General features: G+C 40.7%; 1 long non-coding RNA gene and 1 pseudogene across 7 annotated transcripts; one reads left to right on the forward strand and one right to left on the reverse strand.

Annotated features, from left to right (window-relative positions):
- The window catches only part of LOC110933846, a 57368-nt pseudogene extending 36083 nt beyond the window's left edge, over positions 1–21285 (forward strand).
- On the reverse strand, positions 12649–16598 carry LOC110937173. Of its 7 annotated transcripts, none has more exons than XR_002590620.2 (10): positions 16469–16598; positions 16193–16271; positions 15649–15849; positions 15491–15563; positions 15285–15365; positions 15115–15178; positions 14788–14894; positions 13280–13353; positions 13114–13177; positions 12649–13040 (listed from the first exon to the last, which is right to left on the reverse strand). It is a non-coding gene; the product is annotated as an uncharacterized LOC110937173 (long non-coding RNA). The 7 variants fall into 7 exon arrangements; XR_002590622.2 differs by having other exon boundaries at positions 14788–14880; positions 15649–15866; XR_002590617.2 differs by having other exon boundaries at positions 15649–15866.
- Positions 21286–23948: the final 2663 nt, after the last annotated feature.

Below are 23948 nucleotides of genomic sequence, written 5' to 3' on the forward strand. Positions count from 1 at the left end.
CAAGCAGCTGTTTCCACATCCACTTCTGAGGCAGAATATATAGCTGCTGCAAACTGTACAGCCCAACTGCTTTGGCTTCAAAATCAGTTGCTGGATTTTGGTATCACTGCCTTGAAGACACCACTCATGTTGGATAGCCAGGCAGCAGAAAATATCATCAAAAATCCAGTTTCTCATTCTACCACCAAACACATTGACATCAGACATCACTTTGTGAGGGATTGCTATGAAAAAGGTTTGATTTCTCCGCATCATGTTCCAACTAAGGATCAGCTGGCAGATGTGCTAACCAAAGGATTAGACACATCCACCTTTGAAAGCTTGATCTCTAGGATTAGCATGCTAAACATGGAATAACAGACAAAATCCTGTTTTTCTATGAATAAAAGCATTAAAATGTTTTCAGAAAATCAAAATTCAATCCTTAAAAATAGCTAAAAATGAAGTTTTCATTAAAATCCTTAAAAGTCTGCCATAACCACTGATGAGTTCAAAAGTCTGTTCTACTTCAAAAGTCTGTCCACTGCTGAAAATCATCCCCTACTCTCTCATTCCTTTGATAAACACTGTTGTTCAAAAGCAGTGTTGTATCCACTGATAGCAAAAATCATCCACTGCCTTCAGTATCGTTACATCCACTGCCTTCATCAGTAATTTTCATAAAAGTATTGTCCTTCACTTCATCAGGGGATGGTACATGGACAGTACATAGTGGTCAGTCCTTTCGTAACCGCTGCCACGTCAGCATTCACTTTTTCTCCATAAAATCCCCTTTCAAACCCCACATAGGGTTCTTATTGTCGAATTGAATTCATAAAAATTCTCTTCTCAAAGCAGTTTCCATCACTTTCCTCCAAATTTCTTCGCAAATTTCTTCGATTGCCTTCTTAAAAAATGACTAAATCGAAGTCCTCCGCAAAATCCACTTCATCTTCAAAAGGGGCCTCTCAAAAGGCTACACCCACAAAAATTCCACACAAACCCTCTCATAATCTTCTGGGTGTTCTCACAAAACCCGGCACCATAGATACCTTTGATTCCATCCTCGACATGATCACTGCGTTAAAGTACAAAACTTTGCTTACAACAGATGCTCCTATCTACCTTCAAACCCAGAGAGAGTTTTGGAAAAATTGTACCCTTGACAAACAAGGCGAAGATGTCAAAGCCATTAACTCTACTCTACAGGGAAAAGTTGTCGTAATAACACCACAATCCATCTCGGAGGTCTTTCAACTCAACGACTAGGAAGGTAAAAATTCTTTTCCTAAAAATAAGTTAAAAATTGACTTCATTGAAAGAGGGTATGCAAACATAATGATGAAGAGGGGTACCTTACAAAAAGGTTTCTTTCCTCCTGCAACAAGGTTTTTATTCCATACCCTCCTTATGTGTGTTTCAAATAAAACCACTGCCTTTAATGAAATACCATTAAAGATTCAAAACCTGGGGTAAGCTATTCTTCAAGAAGAAAATTTTAATTATTCCCAGGTAATCTTTAATGATATGGTTAAAAATGTTGAAATAAAATCATTCTTACTGTTTCCAAGATTTCTAAGCTACTATTTTGAAAAGAAATTCAGTAAGGATGATCTTTCTTTAATAAACCAAGGTGACTCTTTTCAAATGCACAGCTTAACTGCTGAAACTTTTACAAGAATGTCAACACCTTGCAAAACACAAGCAGAGGTGCCTGAGCAGAATTTAGCAGCAAACACTGCTCCTCAGGTATTTGCTGCTGAGCCCACTGCTCAAGGTGATCAAAGTGGCAAAACAACTGCTTTGAAACCCACACCTACAATCCCCAAAAAGACACAGAAAAAGAAAACTAAAAAACCCCCCAAACACATCAAAAAGGCAACTCTGGAGGATGAGATACCAGAGCAACTGCCTGTGACAACACAAAAGTCATAATAAACCACTGTTGCTACTTCCTCACAGCAGTTGGTACAAATATCTCAAACCATAGCTGAAACTCCTCCTGTCTCTTCTAAAAAAGAACAGGTTGTACAACAAGGGACACCACTCTATGATGCTCTGGAATCACTCGTTTCCATCATCCACAGCCCACTGCCCGGGGCAAATTCTCTTTCTACACCCAGCCTTACATCCAGAATTCCCACACCAACTAAACTTTTGTTGGATGCAATTGATTTGAACCAGGCACAACCCAGTCCTTCTCAATCACCTGTTCATGAGAATATGCCTCAACAACAGACTGGGCCTGATGCATCAATCTTTACTAACCCACCAACACAACCTGAGGAGGTTACACCCCTTGAGTTACAAGTAACTCTTGGTGGTATTCCAAGTGAAGCAGCCACTACAAGTGTTGAACCCACTGGTTTACACTTGGACAGGGGTTACATCAATAAGACTTCCTTGGAGGCAATTCCTTCTATAACACCTCTGATATCTGCTAGCGAGTTTGTTCTGACCACTGGTTCCATCAAAAGATTATCAAGTGTTGAAAGAAGAAGACCCCAGTACCAAGAAAAAAGGGGCATCAGTGGTTGATGTTTGGAGTACACTCCCTACTGTTGGTGCATCTAGTGTCTGTTAACTTCGTCTTAATCGAGTCTTATGTCTAGATAGGATAATTGAGCACACAACAGGGTTGAATTTAGAGCTAGAATATGTTAAAGTGGGTGATTCCGCTTGAAAGTAACAATGTTCCGTTCAAGCGAAATTAACATGTTGATTCCGCTTGAAACTGACATGTCATCTTCAAGCGAAATCAGAACTATATGTCACACCCCCAAAATCCACACGCGGAGTACCACCGCTTGGAGGCGTGACATGACCAGGATCAAGCCATCAATCAATTGAACATGGTGTATAATAATTAAAGTAGTTCGTAAAACCCAATTCAATACAATTGATGTTCAAACCAAACAAAACATAATTTGAGTAGCGGAAGCATAAGTATGTAAACCCAAAGTGAATCATAAGTTCAAAAGTTTAAACGTTTATCATGGCATCCACGATCCATGTCCCACAACGACCTGCTCCTCCCTGTGCAAGCTCCATATGTACCTAAGGTCCTGCAAGTCATGCAGCAGAGAGTCAACAAGTAGTTGAGCGAGTTCACAGTAAGTAAGTTCGTAATAACAAATCGTATGTTCATTTAGTGGGGGCTTCCCATGTATGTATGTACTACTAGAGGGGGGGGGTTTCTCTGATTATATGTATCACTAGCGGGGGGTTTCCCATGATTACATTTATTTCCAGTGGGGGATTCCCACGTTTATCTTTACTATTGGGGGCTTCCCATGTTTATACTTACTAGACTATTTGCAACCATGTGTTCTTCTTAGCCCGAGAACAGGAATACGTACAAGGTCACGTAGGTTTTACGTGAGTGCCCTTCCCCGAGGACAGTGGTACGCGTGGGGTTTACGTAGGTTTTACGTAAGTGTCCTTCCGACCCGGAAGACAGTAGTAGGTATGAGTTTACGTAGGTTTTACGTAAGTGTCCTCCCGACCCGGGAGACAGTGGTAGATACTAGTTTACGTAGGTTTTACGTAAGTGTCCTGACTAGCCTGAGGACGATGGTATATAGCCTAGCAATAGCGTAAGTACGAGTAATTATCCAATTCAAATCTTCCAACCCATTCCCAACCCGGGAATCCCATGCCTTGGCTGTGTGAACTCACCTTGGTTTGCTCGGCAGATACACAAAAAGGTCACTTGAACTAAGAGTGGTCAACCACGTCCTACCATGGTTACCATACAAGTCAGGTTCGTAATCAAATGGTGCACTTATGTTCTACACGTATTGTACACAAGTAATAATCATAGCATGCACGTATAGTTAAAGCAGTTCATCAACAGAACAGTCACATAAACAAATCCAAGTATGCGGCCCAAATGGTTGGGCTTGTAACAGTGTGCAAAGTCCAAAACAGTGTGCACGTGTTCATGGTCTCGAGTCGAGACTAGGGATCTCGAGTCGAGACTAGGCGGTCTCGAGTTGTGCTGGCCTCAATGTCTCGAGTCGCAACAAGGAGGTCTCAGGTCATCATGTACTAGTCGAGACTACACGGTCTCGAGTCGCAACCGGACCCGCAACCGTGGTCTCGGGTTGTGCTGTTTGTGTCGGTGTTGTGGTCTCGAGTCGAGACAGTGAGTTCTCGACTCGCAATCTGTGTCGAGACTAGCTGTGTAACAACTTTCCTTAATTGTAGTCCATTATCTCCGTAACAATTGCTAACAACTTTGGCAGTTTCACAATCAGATCAAATCACAATTATTCAACATTCAAACACGTTCATATCAATTCCAGAACAATGAATCAGTATCATATGAACATACAACCTAATTGTTCGACTATTGAACTCAAAGACTAGCATGTAACCCTAACCGATTCATCATATCAACCATGCATTCGGTTCTAGATCCTTATCATACAATTCCGATTTATATGAACATAATCTAATATATATATATATATATATATATATATATATATATATATATATATATGAGCCGATTATAACATGAATAATCAACACAATCAATCATGTTACAGTAATTCTAGATCAACATACAAAATTGTAAACACACATCAAAACATCATCAAACAGGTAACCGAAGAATCAAACACTAACCGATTAAAAGAGTGTGAAGGGAATGATCCGATCAACAACGATTTTCGATCTGAAAGGGGATGTTCTCCGTCGGCTTCAAGAGAGGGAAAGAGAGCACTAGGGTTTGTAAACTTGTGTGTGTGAAGTGTATTGGTAACAATGTGTGATGGTTACAAACACTCTAGTTGTTAATTGGTCAAAGGGGGATGGGCCGAACCCAACCTGGGCTGCCCATTCGGTTTCGGTTATAAGAGTGTAGCCCAATTGGGCTTGTGCGGTCGGACGTGCATTGTGCGATCGGTGAGTCTTGTGCGATTGATTCAATTAATACACATACCATATAACATAATCATGCATTCAGTCAATTAATATAATTCACATAAGCACGTAACGTTACACAAAAATAGGTTCGAATTACGAGTTGTCACATTATCCCCAACTTAAAAGAAATTTCGTCCCGAAATTTGGTACGTACTCACTGAGGAAGCTAGGTAAGTTGTATCGTTTACTGGTTTTACTGGGGTGTCACATCCTCCCCCCGTTGATCTGGAATCTCGTCCCGAAATTCCGTGGTAGCTTCAGCCTCAGTAGTGGTTGTACTGTTCGCGAACAATTGGGGGTACTTTTCTTTTATCTGATCTTCACGTTCCCAGGTGAACTCTGGGCCACGACGGGAGTTCCAACGAACTCGAACAAGAGGGATTCTCGTGTTCTTGAGGACCTTGACATCCCGGTCCGTGATTTCAACTGGTTCCTCGACGAATCGCAACTGCTCGTCGATAGTGAGCTCCTTCACAAGAACTATGAGGGTCTCATCTGACAGACATTTCTTCAGATTCGACACGTGAAATACGTTGTGAACTACACCGAGTTCAGCTGGTAGGTTTAGTCTGTAGGCTACTTTGTCTATTCTTTCTATGATTTCGAACGGTCCGACATACCGCGGATTGAGCTTGCCCCGTTTACCAAAACGAACCAAACCCTTCCAGGGTGAGACTTTGAGTAGCACTCGATCCCCAACTTGGAATTCGAGTGGTTTCCTGCGCTTATCAGCGTAACTTTTCTGACGGTCACGAGCCACCGCCATGCGCTATCGTATTTGTGCAATCTTTTCCGTGGTGTCCACTATAAGTTCCGGACCCGTGATCTGACTATCCCCCACCTCTGCCCAACAGAGAGGTGACCGGCATTTACGTCCGTACAATGCCTCGAATGGAGCGGCTTGGATACTGGTGTGATAACTGTTATTGTACGAGAACTCCACCAAAGGGAGATGTTTTTCCCAGCTGTTGCCGAAATCGATAACACATGCTCGAAGCATGTCTTCTAGGGTTTGTATCGTGCGCTCAGACTGTCCATCCGTCTGAGGGTGATATGGTGCTCATGTCTAGCTGTGAGCCAAAAGCTTTGTGCATTGCTTGCCATAGTTCTGAAGTGAATCGTGCATCGCGATCCGAAATAATAGAGGTGGGCACCCCGTGCCTTGAGACTACTTCCTTCAAGTATATGTCTGCTAGTGTGGAAAACTTGTCTGTTTCTTTGATTGCCAGGAAATGAGCAGACTTTGTGAGTCGATCCACGATCACCCAAATGGTATCGTTCCCACGCTGGGATCTAGGCGGGTCAGTAACAAAATCCATGGAAATTCCTTCCCATTTCCATTGTGGTATCTTGGGTTGCTGGAGTAGGCCTGACGGTTTCTGATATTCCGCTTTGACTCTCGCACAGGTCAAACATTTGCCGACATAAGTTGCAACGTGGGCCTTCATGCTAGGCCACCAATACGTCGTCCTGATATCGTGGTACATCTTATCCGAACCAGGATGTATCGAGTAGCGAGACTTGTGTGCTTCCTCCATCACAAGTTCTCGTAAACCGCCATATAGTGGGACCCAAATACGCCCCGTTACATAGTAGGCGCCGTCTTCCTTCCGTTCTAATCGTTGCCTTGAGCCGCGTAAGGCTTCGGTCCTTACGTTTTCTGGTTTCAATGCTTCCATCTGAGCATCCCGTATCTGTGCAGGAAGACTAGACTGAATAGTGAGCTGTAATGCTCGTACGCGTCGAGGTAAAGTGTCCTTTCGACTGAGAGCGTCAGCCACAACGTTGGCTTTGCCTGGATGGTACTTGATGGCGCATTCATAATCATTCAAAAGTTCGACCCATCTTCGTTGACGCATGTTCAAATCCTTTTGCTTAAAGATATGCTCGAGACTCCTGTGATCAGTGTAAATAGTGCACTTGGTACCGTACAGGTAATGTCGCCATATCTTAAGCGCGAAAACAACAGCTCCCAGCTCTAAATCGTGCGTCGTGTAGTTCCGTTCGTGAACCTTAAGTTGGCGTGAAGCGTAAGCAATGACTTTGTCGCGCTGCATTAACACACATCCAAGACCCTGAATGGATGCATCACAATAAACCACGAAGTCGTCCGTGCCTTCTGGCAATGAGAGGATAGGTGCACTGCAAAGTCTATCCTTTAAGTGCTGAAAAGCGGTTTCCTGTGTATTACCCCAACGATAGGTGACACCCTTCTGTGTCAGTAACATAAGCGGCTGCGCAATCTTTGAGAAATCTTTGATGAATCGCCTGTAGTAACCTGCCAAACCCAAGAATTGGCGTATTTCCGTTGGTGTACGCGGTGCAGGCCAGTTCCTAATCGAATCTACTTAGGATGGATCAACATGAATCCCATCCTTGTTTACCACATGGCCTAGAAAATGGACTTCACGAAGCCAGAAGTCGCATTTGGAAAACTTGGCGTACAGTTGTTCCTTTCGAAGAAGTTCCAAGATAAGCCGTAAGTGCTGCTCATGTTCCTCCTGACTCTTGGAGTAGATCAGAATGTCGTCGATGAATACAATCACAAACTTGTCTAGATAGAGTTTGCACACCCTGTTCATAAGGTCCATAAAGACTGCCGGTGCGTTCGTTAGCCCAAATGGCATGACTAGAAACTCGTAATGGCCGTAGCGAGTTCTGAATGCTGTTTTGGAGACGTCCTCATCCCGGACTCTCAGCTGATGGTAACCTGACCTCAAGTCTATCTTGGAGTAGTAGCTCGACCCTTGCAACTGGTCGAATAAGTCATCAATACGTGGAAGAGCATAACGGTTCTTCACCGTTACCTTGTTCAGTTCACGGTAGTCAATGCACATCCTGAAAGTACCGTCTTTCTTCTTCACAAATAGCACTGGAGCTCCCCAAGGCGAAGAGCTAGGTCGGATAAATCCCTTATCCAAGAGTTCCTGTAGCTGCTTTGATAGTTCTTCCAATTCTGTTGGAGCTAGTCGATACGGTGCACGAGCTATAGGTGCTGCTCCAGGAGCTAGCTCGATTTGAAACTCGACCTGGCGATGAGGCGGTAGGCCAGGTAAATCTTCTGGGAACACCTGAGGAAAGTCGCGAACTATTGGAATGTCCTCCAATTTCTTTTCTTTTGCTGATGCATCGGTAACAAGTGCCAGAATGGCAGTGTGGCCCTTACGTAAACACTTCTGAGCCTTTAGAAAGGAGATGATGCCAACCACAGCACCACTCTTGTCGCCTTGAACTTCGAGAGGTTCCTGACCGGAACGAGGGGTACGAACAATCTTATCTTTGCACAAGATCTCTGCGTGATTTTGGGACAACCAATCCATCCCGATGACGATGTCGAAACTACCCAAAACTATGGGAATGAGGTCGATCGAGAAAGTCTGACCCGCAAGGATAAGATTACAACCCTGAACTATGTGCGTGGCCTCTAGACTCTTACCATTAGCTAACTCTACGACGTGTTTGGTGTTTAGGGGAGTTGGTGCACGTTTTAACAGTTGGCTAACTTTCAAAGACATATAACTTGTATCCGCACCCGAATCAAACAAAACAGTAACGTAAAAGTCGTCAAGAAGAAACTTACCCATAACTATGTTAGGATCGTTCCTTGCGTCACCCCGACCTAGCACAAAAGCACGACCCCTAGCTTCATTGCCATTATTATTCCCACCGTTGTTACCATTGCCTGATTGTTGTTGTTGTTGCGATTCTGGTTCTGGTTTAACTGGGGGCAATCACGTTTGAAATGGCCTTCAGCACCACACTGAAAGCATCCCCTGTTGCCTCGCTGTTGCTGGTTTTGTGGAGCTGGTAGTTGCGGTTGCTGGTTCTGATTCGCAGGCCGTGGGCTCCTACAGTCTTTGGCCTCGTGGCCCATCTTGAGACACCTTTGGCAACGACCCTTGCTGCACTGGCCGCTGTGGTGCCTGTTACAGTTGTGGCACTTTGGATGATTTCCCTGATATCTTCTCTGCCCACGACTACCAGAAGACTGCTGGCTAGGACTCTGGTAGTGGTCAGTCTTCTGTTGCTGAGCCTGAGACTGAACTGTTGCTGAACCTTTGCTAGAATCCCCTTCCCACTTTCTTTTGTTGTCACTGGGGGTAGCAGGAGTAGCGGTTGATGTGGTAGCAGTAGTAGCGCTGATACGTTTCGGTAGCTTGTCCTGATCCACTGCTTGATCAGTGAGACGATGAGCTAGGCGTTGAACATCCTGGACGTTGTTGATTAGCCGATGTCACGTGGCTCTAAATCTCTGGCGCTAATCCCTTGAGATATAACTCAATTCGCCTGATAGGTGGGTCCACCATAGTAGGACACAGAACGGCCAACTCATTCGACCGCTTGGTGTAGGCCTCAATCTCCGACCCCGTCATCTTTTGATTGAAAAACTCCACCTCTAACTTGTGGATGTCGTCACGTGAGCAGTATTCCCTTTTAATGAGTTCCTTAAAATCGTTCCAAGGGGTGGCGTTAGCAGCTGCCAACCCTAGGAGTTGAACTTGCGCGTTCCACCAAGTTAGCGCAATTCCTTCTATCGTGCCAGTGGCGTACTTGACCCTGCGAGCCTCAGGGCATTCACACATCTCGAACACTGACTCGAGCTTCTCAAACCAATGGAGTAGTCCCACTACTCCTTCCGTGCCACTGAATGTGCCTGGACGACAGTCCATGAAGTTCTTGAATGTGCAGATAGGTTGCTGTGCGGGTTGACCTATTGCGTACGAATAGGACAAAGTTTAAACACGAGAGTTGGTTTAGGAGTGTAGGATCTAAAGATCCTAGTGAGTTATAACTACAGGATATACCTCCTGCTTGTGCGGCTGCAAGTGCCGCAGCAACTTGTTTGTTAATGAGAGCCGTCAACTGGGCTTGAGTCATGTTAACACGTCCAGACATGATCTTCATAGTAAAAGTAGCATAAGTGAGAATGGTTCGCGAGTAGTGCGATGACAGAAGAGTGTAAGCACATAGGTATTCTCATGCAATAGTATCATGTGTATCTAAGCATACTACGAGCAAAGTTCTATGTAATTCTAGCATGTAGGCAATAAATATAAACCATATTACCTAGGATGTTGAGTCTTGCACGTGGAGCGAAGCGTCGTTGTGGATCGTTGAGAGCACTGTACTGGTTATAGTCTGGTTTTAATAAAAACGTTTTCCCCTTATCAAAACCAAGTTCTCTATAACCAATGGCTCTGATACCAATCTGTCACACCCCCAAAATCCACACGCGGAGTACCACCGCTTGGAGGCGTGACATGACCAGGATCAAGCCATCAATCATATTGAACATAGTGTATAATAATTAAAGTAGTTCGTAAAACCCAATTCAATACAATTGATGTTCAAACCAAACAAAACATAATTTGAGTAGCGGAAGCATAAGTATGTAAACCCAAAGTGAATCATAAGTTCAAATGTTTAAACGTTTAACATGGCATCCTTGATCCATGTCCCACAACGACCTGCTCCTCCCTGTGCAAGCTCCATATGTACCTAAGGTCCTGCAAGGCATGCAGCAGAGAGTCAACAACTAGTTGAGCGAGTTCACAGTAAGTAAGTTCGTAATAACAAATCATATGTTCATTTAGTGGGGGCTTCCCATGTATGTATGTACTACTAGAGGGGGGGGGGGTTTCCCTGATTATATGTATTACTAGCAGGGGGTTTCCCATGATTACATTTATTTCCAGTGGGGGATTCCCACATTTATCTTTACTATTGGGGGCTTCCCATGTTTATACTTACTAGACTATTTGCAACCATGTGTTCTTCTTAGCCCGAGAACAGGAATACGTATAAGGTCACGTAGGTTTTACGTGAGTGCCCTTCCCCGAGGACAGTGGTACGCGTGGGGTTTACGTAGGTTTTACGTAAGTGTCCTTCCGACACGGAAGACAGTAGTAGGTATGAGTTTACGTAGGTTTTACGTAAGTGTCCTCCCAACCCGGGAGACAGTGGTAGATACTAGTTTACGTAGGTTTTACGTAAGTGTCCTAACTAGCCTGAGGACGATGGTATATAGCCTAGAAATAGAGTAAGTACGAGTAATTATCCAATTCAAATCTTCCAACCCATTCCCAACCCGGGAATCCCATGCCTTGGCTGTGTGAACTCACCTTGGTTTGCTCGGCAGATACACAAAAAGGTCACTTGAACTAAGAGTGGTCAACCACGTCCTACCATGGTTACCATACAAGTCAGGTTCGTAATCAAATGGTGCACTTATGTTCTACACGTATTATACACAAGTAATAATAATAGCATGCACGTATAGTTAAAGCAGTTCATTAACAGAACAGTCACATAAACAAATCCAAGTATGCGGCCCAAATGGTTGGGCTTGTAACAGTGTGCAAAGTCCAAAACAGTGTGCACGTGTTCATGGTCTCGAGTCGAGACTAGGGATCTCGAGTCGAGACTAGGCGGTCTCGAGTTGTGCTGGCCTCAATGTCTCGAGTCGCAACAAGGAGGTCTCGGGTCATCATGTACTAGTCGAGACTACACGGTCTCGAGTCGCAACCGGACCCGCAACCGTGGTCTCGGGTTGTGTTGTTTGTGTCGGTGTTGTGGTCTCGAGTCGAGACAGTGAGTTCTCGACTCGCAATCCGTGTCAAGACTAGGTGTGTAACAGCTTTCCTTAATTGTAGTCCATTATCTCCGTAACAATTGCTAACAACTTTGGCAGTTTCACAATCAGATCAAATCACAATTATTCAACATTCAAACACGTTCATATCAATTCCAGAACAATGAATCAGTATCATATGAACATACAACCTAATCGTTCGACTATTGAACTCAAAGACTAGCATGTAACCCTAACCGATTCATCATATCAACCATGCATTCGGTTCTAGATCCTTATCATACAATTCCGATTTATATGAACATAATCTAATTAATATATATATATATATATATATATATATATATATATATATATATATATATATATATATATATATATACTAGTTTTTTACCCGCGCGATGCGGCGGGAAACATATCACTTAGGTTGGTAAGTTTAGGGCTATGTACAGGGCGGATCGGTTTTGAGCCATAACCAAAACCAAACTCGCGATGCAAAGGAAAACACAACACTTGTTAGTAATTCTAAGGGTGTGCATGAGAAGGTTCAGTTCAATTGGGTCATAACTAAAATCTAGTAGGAAACCCGCGCGATGCGATGGGAGAGACAATTTACAACGCAATCTACGTTTATGTTAGTTTATCAATCCTCACGTGACGTATTGTATGGTACTTCTGTTAGATTTCTTATCCGTATTGTATTTTATAAAAGAATGATAATTTAACACAAAAGTTGTCAACTACTCTTGGTAATTATTACCCCAGTACAATAAATTAACACACGAAGGAGAAAATATTTATCATAAACATAATCATTTAGAATTTAAAATCGACCCATTTTAAATAGACTCATTTTAAATAGAGTTAAATACTATTTTAGTCACTGTGTTTTGTTCAAAATATCTATTTTAGTCCAATAGTTAAAAAAAGAGTATTTTTATGTCACGTGAGTTTAGGCAAATTCGTTTTACTTTGAGATAAATAATTTTTATACAAATTTATTTTGTTATCTAGTATCAAAATGACAATGGTCAAAATCTATGCACTATTAATGATTGTTTTGGCCTTCGGGGTCTTATGTATATGCCGCGCAACTATTAAAGTAAAATGTTGTCCTACACACATGTTAGAATTTCTCGTAGGGATGAGCTTGGTACCAATCGGTACCAAAAATACCGGTACTAAGAATCCTCAAAAAAGGATATGGGGAGTACCCCTTCCACCCTAAGATTCTTAAACCACAAACCGTCCAAACTCTTTTGTGCTTATAGTCAACCCAAATGAGCAACACATCAATACAATCTTTATGTATATCAAAATGCAACATATAACTGCTAAAAGCAAAATACACTTGCTGGGTGTGCAACATATAATTGCTAAAAGCAAAATAGACTTGCTGGGTCTTCAAGATTTTCCCGGATTTGGTCAAAGTCGACGTGTTTGGTCAAACAGCCAACCATACCTTTTTAACTCTTTTCCAATAAGCTCTTCCCTTAACACTTCACTCAGCAGGCTCTTTTTTAACTGTCGTATCTTCCTGGCTCAAATCTAACAATAATGAATTTATGCACTTTATTTGTTGACTTTTGAAACATTTAGACTTTTTTTACCTGCAGCTGTTGAAATTAACTGTCTCCAGCCAACATGATGCTCACAAAGGTGCCTAATTAACCTCTGCATGATGGTTTTTAAGTTTAACTCTTCTCAAATTCAGCTTATAATAGCTTCGGGATCAATGTGGTTGAACCATAAGATGAAGAAAGGTTATAAACATACCTGAAAGTTGCGCGTAAAGCCATCATCGGCCACCGGAAATCATTTCTTTCTCCATTATCACCGATTGAAAACCACTGTTATACACAACAAAACAAATTAGATTTTATTTTGATGCATAACTCCTCAATACATTTTTTTTAATTTAATGTTCATTCCATGACCTAGAAACCCTTTGTCTTTTCATAATGAGTCTAAGCCTTTATAGTTTCTATTTGAGTCAGTCACGAGTGATTAGTCAAATTTGCTGGGACAATGGGTTTTCGGGTTACTTGGTGGTATAAGGTGGATGAGGGTAGATGCCATGATGAATTGTGAATATGGTATAATATGATGGCTGATGAGGCCAAAAAGAGCTGGAACGTTATACTGATGTATACTGCTGACAAAGTCTCACCAAAAGAGTATTGGCAAAGTCAGTTAACAGATGAATGATGTTGAAAGTGAATTTAAATTTGAAGTCAACCACATTCATATTTGTTCTAGACAGATCTTAATCAAGATCTGGCTTGGAGTCAGCAGTAGTCAAAGTTTTAAAGTAGTCCATAGTCAAATCCAATCGATGTTTGATTTTCGGTTAATTTGGTTTGTAACCGAACAATTAACACCCCTATCATTCTGACCCAAAGAAAAATGATATTTTTTAAAGCGACATGTTCCAACCTCAGCTCTTTTTCACTCGAATCAGTTTTGACCCGAACCCATTTTGGATTGGGACACAACCTGACCCGCCCATTTTGCTGAGTTAATATAAATTGTGAAATATTATAAATTAGAGAAAAGTAGTTATGGTAAAAAAAAAAGTAAGAGCACAGATATTTATTCTGTGTAGGCACTGAATTAGACCAGACGTTATGGGGGCCGGCTTAGGCCCGGCGCCGGTCCTCCACACTGCCCCCCTCGGTCCGGCCCATCCAAACGGCTCCCACTCGCCAGTCTCGCCGTGCCTCCCTTCTCTCACATATACCTATACATACATACATATATATATATACATAAAGGGGCTCACCCCCCACCCCCTAGGTCCATCCCCTTCAAGCCCCTCCTACGTTGCGGTGACGTGGGGGCCCATCCCATTGGGGATGAGGCTCTCCATACCCACCAGCCTTATGGCCGATCTTGTCTAGAGATGGCAAAGTTGTTATCATTGATTCAATACTGTTTAAAATTAGAAAAAAAAAACCGTTGAACACAAAACAACTTGTGAGAATGAACTATGTACCAGTGTGTCATCTTTAAGAAGGATTCCATTATGGAATTCCTTGTGATTTCCTGTTTCCCCATGGTGAAGTAAAGATCAGGAGACTTTGAAAACTTAAGTATTTCATTGTGGTTTCTAGGCAATTTGACTCTCCATATTTCATAGTCCTCCCGTATATCACTTGAAGAATTAAAAGTATTTCTTATTCATCTTAATTTTAAAAACCCGTTATGGTTTCCATTTTAGTTGATTTATTTCAGGTACTGAAAAATATAAACTGAACAAAATGAGTTTCAAGTGATAAACTTACTTGAAATTTCAAGCCTTTTGAAGTTGTACTACCACCTGAGCCGCTGTGGGCCGTTTTTTCTTTCTCTTCATGTCAGCAAGGAAGCATGCGAATCTGTGCGTGTGTATCTTTAGAGGGAACACAAAAAACATAACAAAATCAAACACATTCAAAATGAATTAAGGAACTCGAATCAATCAGTCAGATCAAAACAACACGTAAACGAAAAATACAACTATTCATTACCAAATTTGTTTTGACCCAAATTTGTTTTCACATGTTTCTCAACCCGCCCATTTTGCCACTACTAATCTCAAGGAAAGTCTGTATTGAGAAAAATTGCAGTACCTGTTGGACGAAATATAACAGGACAACCAGGGGTATTTGTGAAAACAAATGTATCATTTGATCCCTGTATAGTATTCACCAACCAGTGAAAGAATGATTAAAAAATAAAAAGAAGTTAATCAATATATATTTCATATCTTTTCTTGGTTGGAGGTCTCAAATAAGCATACCTAATATGTTTTCTTAGTTAACGGTTTCAAGGGTGCCTCAACTAAACCACCAAACACCGCCTCTTTATGATCTCCGACAACCTGAAATTTGTTAATCAAGTTTCAGTTTAAAGATAATTTAGAAGGTTTTATGTCTAAAATATACACTTTGGACGCCTTGTGACCAGTTTGACCCAAAGATATAAACAGGTTGAATTCGGACTTACCAACAGACTTAGCCCGGGGGAAAGATTACTTCTTCTATACAAAGTTGACAAAGATATACCATGCCTCCATGTACTGCATATGAAAACCAAATACAAAATAAAAATAACATAACACTACAAATTCTTCCATACAACACAATCAAAATCAAATGCAATACCTGTACAGCAGGACCCATTTCTTTCCTCGACTAAGAACCGGGAGTGCAACATAAAGAGCAGCCCGTGTGTCTTCAGTCATAAGCTGCGATGGTTCCGACATATTCAGTAGTTTAGGCCCGCTCAGTTTATCCAGATTTGTCATACACAAGAGCCCAACCCTCCTCTTCTAGAACCTCACTGGGCATATCCCTTAGTTTTGGCTGTAGCCACCAAATCACTAAGCCAAAAAATTAGGTTAATACAAATAAAGATAGGAAAACAGATGTGTCGCAGGGTCAAGTTGGGTAACAGTAATATGCCAATTAACTTACCTTAACATGAATTTAAATGAAACCAAATAACAGCACCAACTTCACTAATATGTAGATTTCTTATAATGTGTAGATTTATGTTGTTTTTTTCTTTTCTTTTCTAGCATTTTTGCAAGACTGGTGATTTAAACCTCATATACTGTTCTTCACTTTAACAGCCTTGATGTTTATAAAAAACTTAAATGATATAAAATTTAACAAACAAAACTATAGATAGGGTAAAAAACGGTACCACTAAGGCTGAATTTGAAGGTTCTTGAACCAAGCCGCAGTGTTCTCTCTTTCACCTGTTCATCGGTCTTCGTCTTCAACTATATTCAAATTTCCAGAAAACAAAAACCCTAATCAATACAAAAATATATACTCTCTATGTTGATCCATTCACAGAACATTAAAAAAATCACAAAACCAACACAGATCTAAAAGTATTATCACAGATTTAAAAGTATTATCACAGATCTGACAAAGATTTAAAAAAAAACGTACAAGATAGGGTAAAAAACGGTACCGGTTCCATGGATGAAAGGGGAGAAGACGGTGATGGCAACAACGGGTTCCATGGATGAAAGGTGGAGGTGCGGTGGAGGATCTAGGGTTTGTAGAGAAAGGTGGAGCGGCAGATGAAATAATTGTGGTTTAGAGAGTGATAGAAAGAATATATTGGATCCATCAGACTAAAAACGGGTCAAGTTGATCCGGTAAGATCCGCGTGGGTATCATCAGGTGTTGAAAACAAGTTTTCAACACTTTGTGCTTAACAGGTTTGTACAATGGGCTTCAAAGACTTGTAAAGTGGCAAATGACCATTTCTATCCTTCCTATATGCTTTATAAAGTAGTATAGATGTATATATATATATATATATATATATATATATATATATATATATATATGAGCCGATTATAACATGAACAATCAACACAATCAATCATGTTTACAGTAATTCTAGATCAACATACAAAATTGTAAACACACATCAAAACATCATCAAACAGGTAACCGAAGAATCCAAACACTAACCGATTAAAAGAGTGTGAAGGGAATGATCCGATCAACAACGATTTTCGATCCGAAAGGGGATGTTCGCCGTCGGCTTCAAGAGAGGGAAAGAGAGCACTAGGGTTTGTAAACTTGTGTGTGTGAAGTGTATTGGTAACAATGTGTGATGGTTACAAACACTCTAATTGTTAATTGGTCAAAGGGGGATAGGCCGAACCCAACCTAGGCTGCCCATTCGGTTTCGGTTATAAGAGTGTAGCCCAATTGGGCTTGTGCGGTCGAACGTGCATTGTGCGATCGGTGAGTCTTGTGCGATTGATTCAATTAATACACATACCATATAACATAATCATGGATTCAGTCAATTAATATAATTCACATAAGCACGTAACGTTACACAAAAATAGGTTCGAATTACGAGATGTCACACTATATATATATGTGTGTGCTGGTGTCATTTGAAGCGGAATCACGTCATATGTTCTGAGTCGAGGTGCTGTCCGTTTGTCATTTGAATGTGTAAAAGCTCAGGATTGATCAATAAAGAGATAATTAGGAAGGAACAAGCTGTGTTGACATCTTTTACATTGATTCCGCCTTTGTACTTGATGAACAACTACTCATACTGACTATTTAGGGTCACACGACGGTCCAACACCTACCTCAAACTCTGATAAAACCACCGCTAGTGGGAAATCAGATGATCCTATTAAATTGGGTGATGGTTTAAAGTACCAAGAATTGACGAAACGTGCTGAAAAACTGGATATTTCGGTTGCAGAAATCAAAGAACTGCTACAACAGTTGTTAACAGTACAAAAGGTACAATCCCCTGCTGATACAACAGTTGTTCCACCTCAAACATCTGCTCCACAAGCATCTGTTGCAAATGAGCTCTAGAACTTCTTTCAACCTTTTCTCCAACAACAACAACAACTGGCTGATCAGCAACATGAAAAACATGTCCAAGAGCTGAGAAACACAATGGAGTCTAGCTTCAGGAACACACAAGCTGACATCAAGGCTATAAAGGCCCATCTGTTGACAACCACTGGCACTGCTCCTCTAATAGTTCTCTTTATTGATCAACTTCCCCCAGATAATGCCAAAAAGGGGGAGAAAATTCAGGAGTGGAGGAAGAAGGGGATTGATGATGGTCTATATGTTGAGCCAGAAAAGGATGCTATGCTCAGAAAAATTCCCTTGCCAGATGGTAGCAAGAAGGTTGATGTTACCCAAAATGCACTTGATGAAGGAGTAATAAGTGTAAAAAGGGATAGAGCGGCAAAGGATATATCAAGGTGGAATGAGGAGAAAAGAGCTTACATAGAGCTGAATGCGCAGGGTTGTTCTGGGCTAAAGGATGTTCAAAATCCAATGCCAAAAAGAAATCCTACTAGAAAAGTAAGGGAACCCAAGTCCACACCATCCAGACTCACAAAGCATACTTCAAAACCACCGTCCAAAAGCCCCAAACATCAAACCTCCACCCAAACAGTTGTTGTAACTCCTGTTGTATCAACATCTGCTGGTACTTCAGTTGTTTCAACATCTGCTATTATTTCAACACACACCACTTCAATACACACTACAACCACTGCCTTACCATCACCACCTTCACCACCACCAACATCTTCAAAATCTCAAGCACTTGTCACAATTCCAAATCTCATTCCTCTCTCTTCAGCTCAAATTCAAAAGCCATTACCTCCTGCAGGTGTTTTATTTCCTTTGGAACTCATAGCAGTTAGGGAAGAAATCAAATCTTTCTATTATGAGGATGACCCTGCTAAAAGGAGTTTGCCATCAGTTGAAGCATATCCCAGGCCAAACAATATTGAAGAATATTTGAAAATCAAAGCTAAGCAAGCAGAGGATATCTCAAATAAGAATAAACAAGGGAAATCTGATAGAGAATTTCAGCAAAATTATCAGTTTCTACTCACACAGGTCAGATCTTTGGAGCAATTTGCTAAAAATGTATGTCAGCAAATCTCAGAAAGGGCAGATGAGTCCTTGAGAAAAGACTACATTGATAACATCATGGCCTACAAGAAATACAAAGGAGAGAAATACATGTACAAAGACTGGACCATTTCTGAGCTGGAAAATGAAGCAGCCAGGATCCAAGAAATGATTAAAAATAAGGTCAAACACACTCCTCCAGAAAAATTCAAAAAGATTGTATCTGACAAAGCTTTAGAGTTGAAGAGAATGAAAGAGGAGCTGATAGCAGCTGATTATGGGTCAAAGAATTCTGTGTCAAAGTGGGGAGAAGATAGGGTCAGGGCCACCTACAAAAAGCTGGAGGAACTTAGGAAGAAAGATCCAACAGTTCCACAAAAGCCTGACTATCCTGAAGCAGAGGTTTCAAAAAGACCATCTAAGCTGCAAATCAGGAGATCCACTACTCCAGCTGGTGCAGCCATCTTTAAAAGAAGGCCACAAAAATAGTTGGGTGCTGAAACAATCCAAGATCTAATGGCTGGTGATGACCTTGTAAAAGAGGGTATTAAAGTAATGATTGAAGAAGATCTTGGATTGGAACAATCTGCAAACACTGCTCAGACAGTCATGAATAGGCCTGCATCACCAAACACCTCTTCAAATAAAAATCACCCAAGAAACCCATCAGACTCAAAAGTACTAAAGTGGAAAACTGACAAACAGACCCACGTACTGACATTGCTCAAGTCTAGTGGAGAAGTGAAGAATATATCAAGGGAACAAGCTCTTGGCCTGAGTCTTGAAGATTTGCAGGATCTCCTTGGTCTTCCACTTAGCAGGGATGATGATGACATAGATGCCTTAGCCTTTGAACTTCAACTCAAAGGGCAAATAAAGGAACTGCTGATGAGGCAATAAAGATCTACAATAATGAAGAGTTTTGGCATTATCTGTTCCAGGGGGAGATTGTTGGGATTGAACCCTACCAGAGGAACAGATAATTAAAGCCAAAACTGGATTAGGTAGTGGATCCAGAATAAGCAGATGTTATGTATACAAGTCTCTCCCCTTGAAAGTGGATTCAACATCTGCTGACCTCCTATCTACTGATCATACAAACTGCTGACCTACAACTACTGATCAAGTCAAAGACTGATGAAGAACTAAAGCCCTGCTGCCCAATCTACTGCCTTGAGTCAAGCACTGCTGATCATGACAAGTACTGCTGGGTTCACAGCAGTGGAAGGATGCAGCAATAGTTTTGTTTACTTTATGTAATGTAATGTAATATCAGTAGTTAGCATAGCAGAGGTTGTATAGATCAGAGGTTAGAGTTCGTTAGGAGGTTAGATGTCACTTTCATGGTGACGTCAGCTTAGATGCTTCAGTGGTTTGTTCGTGCCTATAAATAGAACAGTGCTCTGTACTGTTCTATTAGCTCTTCACCATCATCTTCTTGCACGAACAAATTCTGTGAGCTCAGGCTGAGGGGGAGTTTGTTGCATACTTGCATATTGTAATCGTTGTTGAAAATAAATTCAATCATTTGATTCTATGTTAAACTTGTATGTTAAAAGCATTTCTCCTGTTTGATTGTGAAAAGTTTGTTCCATTTTAATTCCGCTGCACAACTCATTCATCTTCATCTTATTTCAAACGTAAAACACAATCAAAACCAAACTCAGATCCTAACAGGCAGGTATGCATAACCGTGCTTTTTTGGTTAAATTATCTTATTAACTAAATAATCCTTCTTTAATTTTGTGAGAAAAGTAATACGAATACTAAACATATGGAGCCAAGTAGATTACGCAACATGTTGTGAAAGAATTTGAATGAAATTATCTAACTTAAACTACTTTTTCCAGCATTTGGTAACTTTTTCTTTTCAGGTGCATGGATATTCTTTCAATCTTTGGATGCTACAATATTTTTATTTTCACGTGTTTCACAGATTCCAATAGAAAGTCTAGTTCTTCCAGTAATATCCACCAATGATCGACTTACTTTGGGATGTGAATTATGGGTAAGGTGAACTATTATGTTGTTATTCCACTAGTTATCATGAATTGTTGTTCAGTAATACTTGGTAATTTGTTTTACCGATTTAAGGAAATACAAAATCAACCTGTTTTTTTCTTTGAAATTTTAGGATGGAACGAAATCAAGAAACTAGTGGCTTTTTGGCCTCTTGCTTTGTTACCGCCATCACATATGCTCTAAATAGAAATTACGGGCATCTCGATAATCGTCTTAAAAACAATGTGAGTGATGGATACAATTTTGAGTTTCAATGTTGGATAAACTAAATTCTGTGTATATTGATTTTTGCAGGCGTGTGAATATATTTCATGCCAACAAATGGTCAAATTCATGTAGATATCAAATGCTTGGCTGCCCAAGGAATAGTCTATGTGGTATATAGGTTTCTCACAATCTTAACAACATGTTTTATATTTTTTTTTACTTTATTTTTATACCCTACATACGCATACGCATGTTGAATCAATGCATGATCTGAAAGTGGACATAGTTTATGAGCCAAAATCTTTGATAGAAGCTCTTGCCAAGTTACTAAGTGGATGCACGAACAATAAAAGCTGATTAACGGAACATACCAACATCTATCGCAACAAAACAAGTATGGATTCTAATATTTTAATCAAATACCAGTTTCCAGCACACAAACAAGTTTCACAAGTAACTTTCAAGGATCAAAAAGAAGATTTTTATGAAGAACACTTAAAGATTGTGAAGAACACTATGAACTTTCCGGTAAAACTATGAGTTTTCCGGTGAAACCAAACTTTCCGAAACACTCGATTTTGCTAAAATGTTTAATAAAAACCAAAAACTAACATGTGAGCATGAGAAATAACAAGGTTTTTAACAAAACATAAAGCAAAACACCAAGATTTACTCCGATTTAAGATGTCTTTCCAGAAAATGTAACTTTTCAAAACCCGAAAAACAAACCAAGAACACCTTGGTTTTAACAAGGAGTAGAGCCAAGGCTCTGATAGCACTTGTAGGTCCGGCTAGGAGGATCTAGTCGCCTAATCCTTGTATACAAACCACCCCGGTTGTGCGGAATCCAACCGAGATAGCAAACCGAGATAGAACACGCAAATAAACAACACACAATATTCATCGATTAACACCTCTGTATTAATACGTATGAAAGGTCAGTTACAAAGCAATGTTTACAATTGTATTTTGCAAACTCTCTCAAACTCTCGTGTGTGTGTTCAGTGCTCTCTGTGTGCTCTCCTAATGAGTTCTGTCTGACTTCAGACTATTTATAGCACCAGACACTACGAAATGAAATTGGCGAATCAGAACTACGGCGAAACACACATACTATTGAAGAAATGCAATCAAGGTCGACGAAACACTTCTGTTTCGCCAACATCCATCATGTTTCGTCGTTCATGGGCTTAGGCCCAATTGTGTTTCGCCGAGATGGTTAAGCCCAAGTCATTTCTTGTTTTGCCGATCTGTTTAGCTTTCCAGTCCAAGGACTAAGATCCATAATCCTTTGATGCCTTGGTCTGCTTGTGATCTTCTTACACACGACGGAGGAAAGTCGTTAAGACGAGTTGTGTCACGTCGAGTCGCGTCCACACATCATGTATCAACATTGTAGACCATACATATTCATGAAACATACCAAACAAGTTTTAAGGTAATACCTACTAGTCAACCACCGACTAGTTTAAACATTCCAAAACATAGTTAACAAATCATTTACAATATCATTATAGTCTAGACAGAGTTAAGTTTAACGCGGAAGCTTCAAAAATTAATGTTCGGTTCTTGAAAGCATGCTTGATCACCATCCGGAATGTCCACATCATTACCTAGGGTCAAAACCTGTTAAAATGTTAGTTTTGATATTTAAACGAAATGCATAAACAAGTTCCTGTGTCAAAATAATAAAAAATAATTATTTTCCAATTTCTGTTCTGCCGCGTGTCGGGGGAGAATTCTCGTCGGCCGCGTGTGTCGCGGCGGCTTCCGCGTGTCGCGGAGGTTCGAATGAGATCTTCCGAGTGGCGCGGAAGAACCCCTTTTCTAGCAGGTGCAGGTTTAAAACCTGCACTTCTGCCCAGCTCCGGAAATTTACATTTTCCAACTTCAAAAGGTCATAACTTTTTACTCGCTAGTCCGTTTTAACCGATTCTTTTTCCTATGAGTCCGTAATAAAATTACAGACCTACCCATGTCAATTTCATATTATAAAAACCGAATTACAAATAAATGGTTTACAAAATCCTTGTTTTAAATTATTCGACTCGTTAACTATATTTGCATAATTCCAATTTCTCATTCTAAAACCTTTTAGATGCAATTACCCAAGTCCCCGGGCTTGTACATCTTGGTGTATTTGCGTCATTCATGGCTTTATGTTTCCTTGGAACTAAAAGCTCATTTCCTCGGAATTCAACATTCCATTTTAAACGACCTTTGTAACGTACTTCTTATTATTTGACCCAATACCCCGGATTCACAACTTAAAGTATCATAGCTAGTTTCGTAAGCGTAGTGCAATCCAACACTTAACAACTTACGAGACCTTCAAGTCGCTACTTTCATAATACCCTTTATGGCATTGATCCGACCCGTTTGACTATCTAGTGAACACCATCACTTTAATAACAAGTCAAACCCAATTCCAAACCTTTATTTTGACCCGTTTGATGGTCGAGTGAACTACGCCACTTAAGACACATCAAACACATCTATTACTCTACAACTTCATTTTATACAATAAACCCAAACATTTATGTATAATTTAACGTGACTACAGTCACGTACCTTTAAAGCACACCTTTTCCACGCGTATCTATTAGGGGTATCGGATCAGAGTAGGCTCGAGCGGAAGCGGAACAAACACACACACTAGCAGAAAATAAAGAACACGAGAATTTACGTGGTTCGGTCAAGGTGACCTATGTCCACTGGTTGTAACTAGGGTTTCACTTTTATTAGATGCTCACAACTATTTTCAGAATGATACAGACTACAATTACATCATAGGT

The sequence above is a fragment of the Helianthus annuus genome, chromosome 4 (assembly GCF_002127325.2).
Source record: "Helianthus annuus cultivar XRQ/B chromosome 4, HanXRQr2.0-SUNRISE, whole genome shotgun sequence".
NCBI lineage: Eukaryota > Viridiplantae > Streptophyta > Magnoliopsida > Asterales > Asteraceae > Helianthus > Helianthus annuus.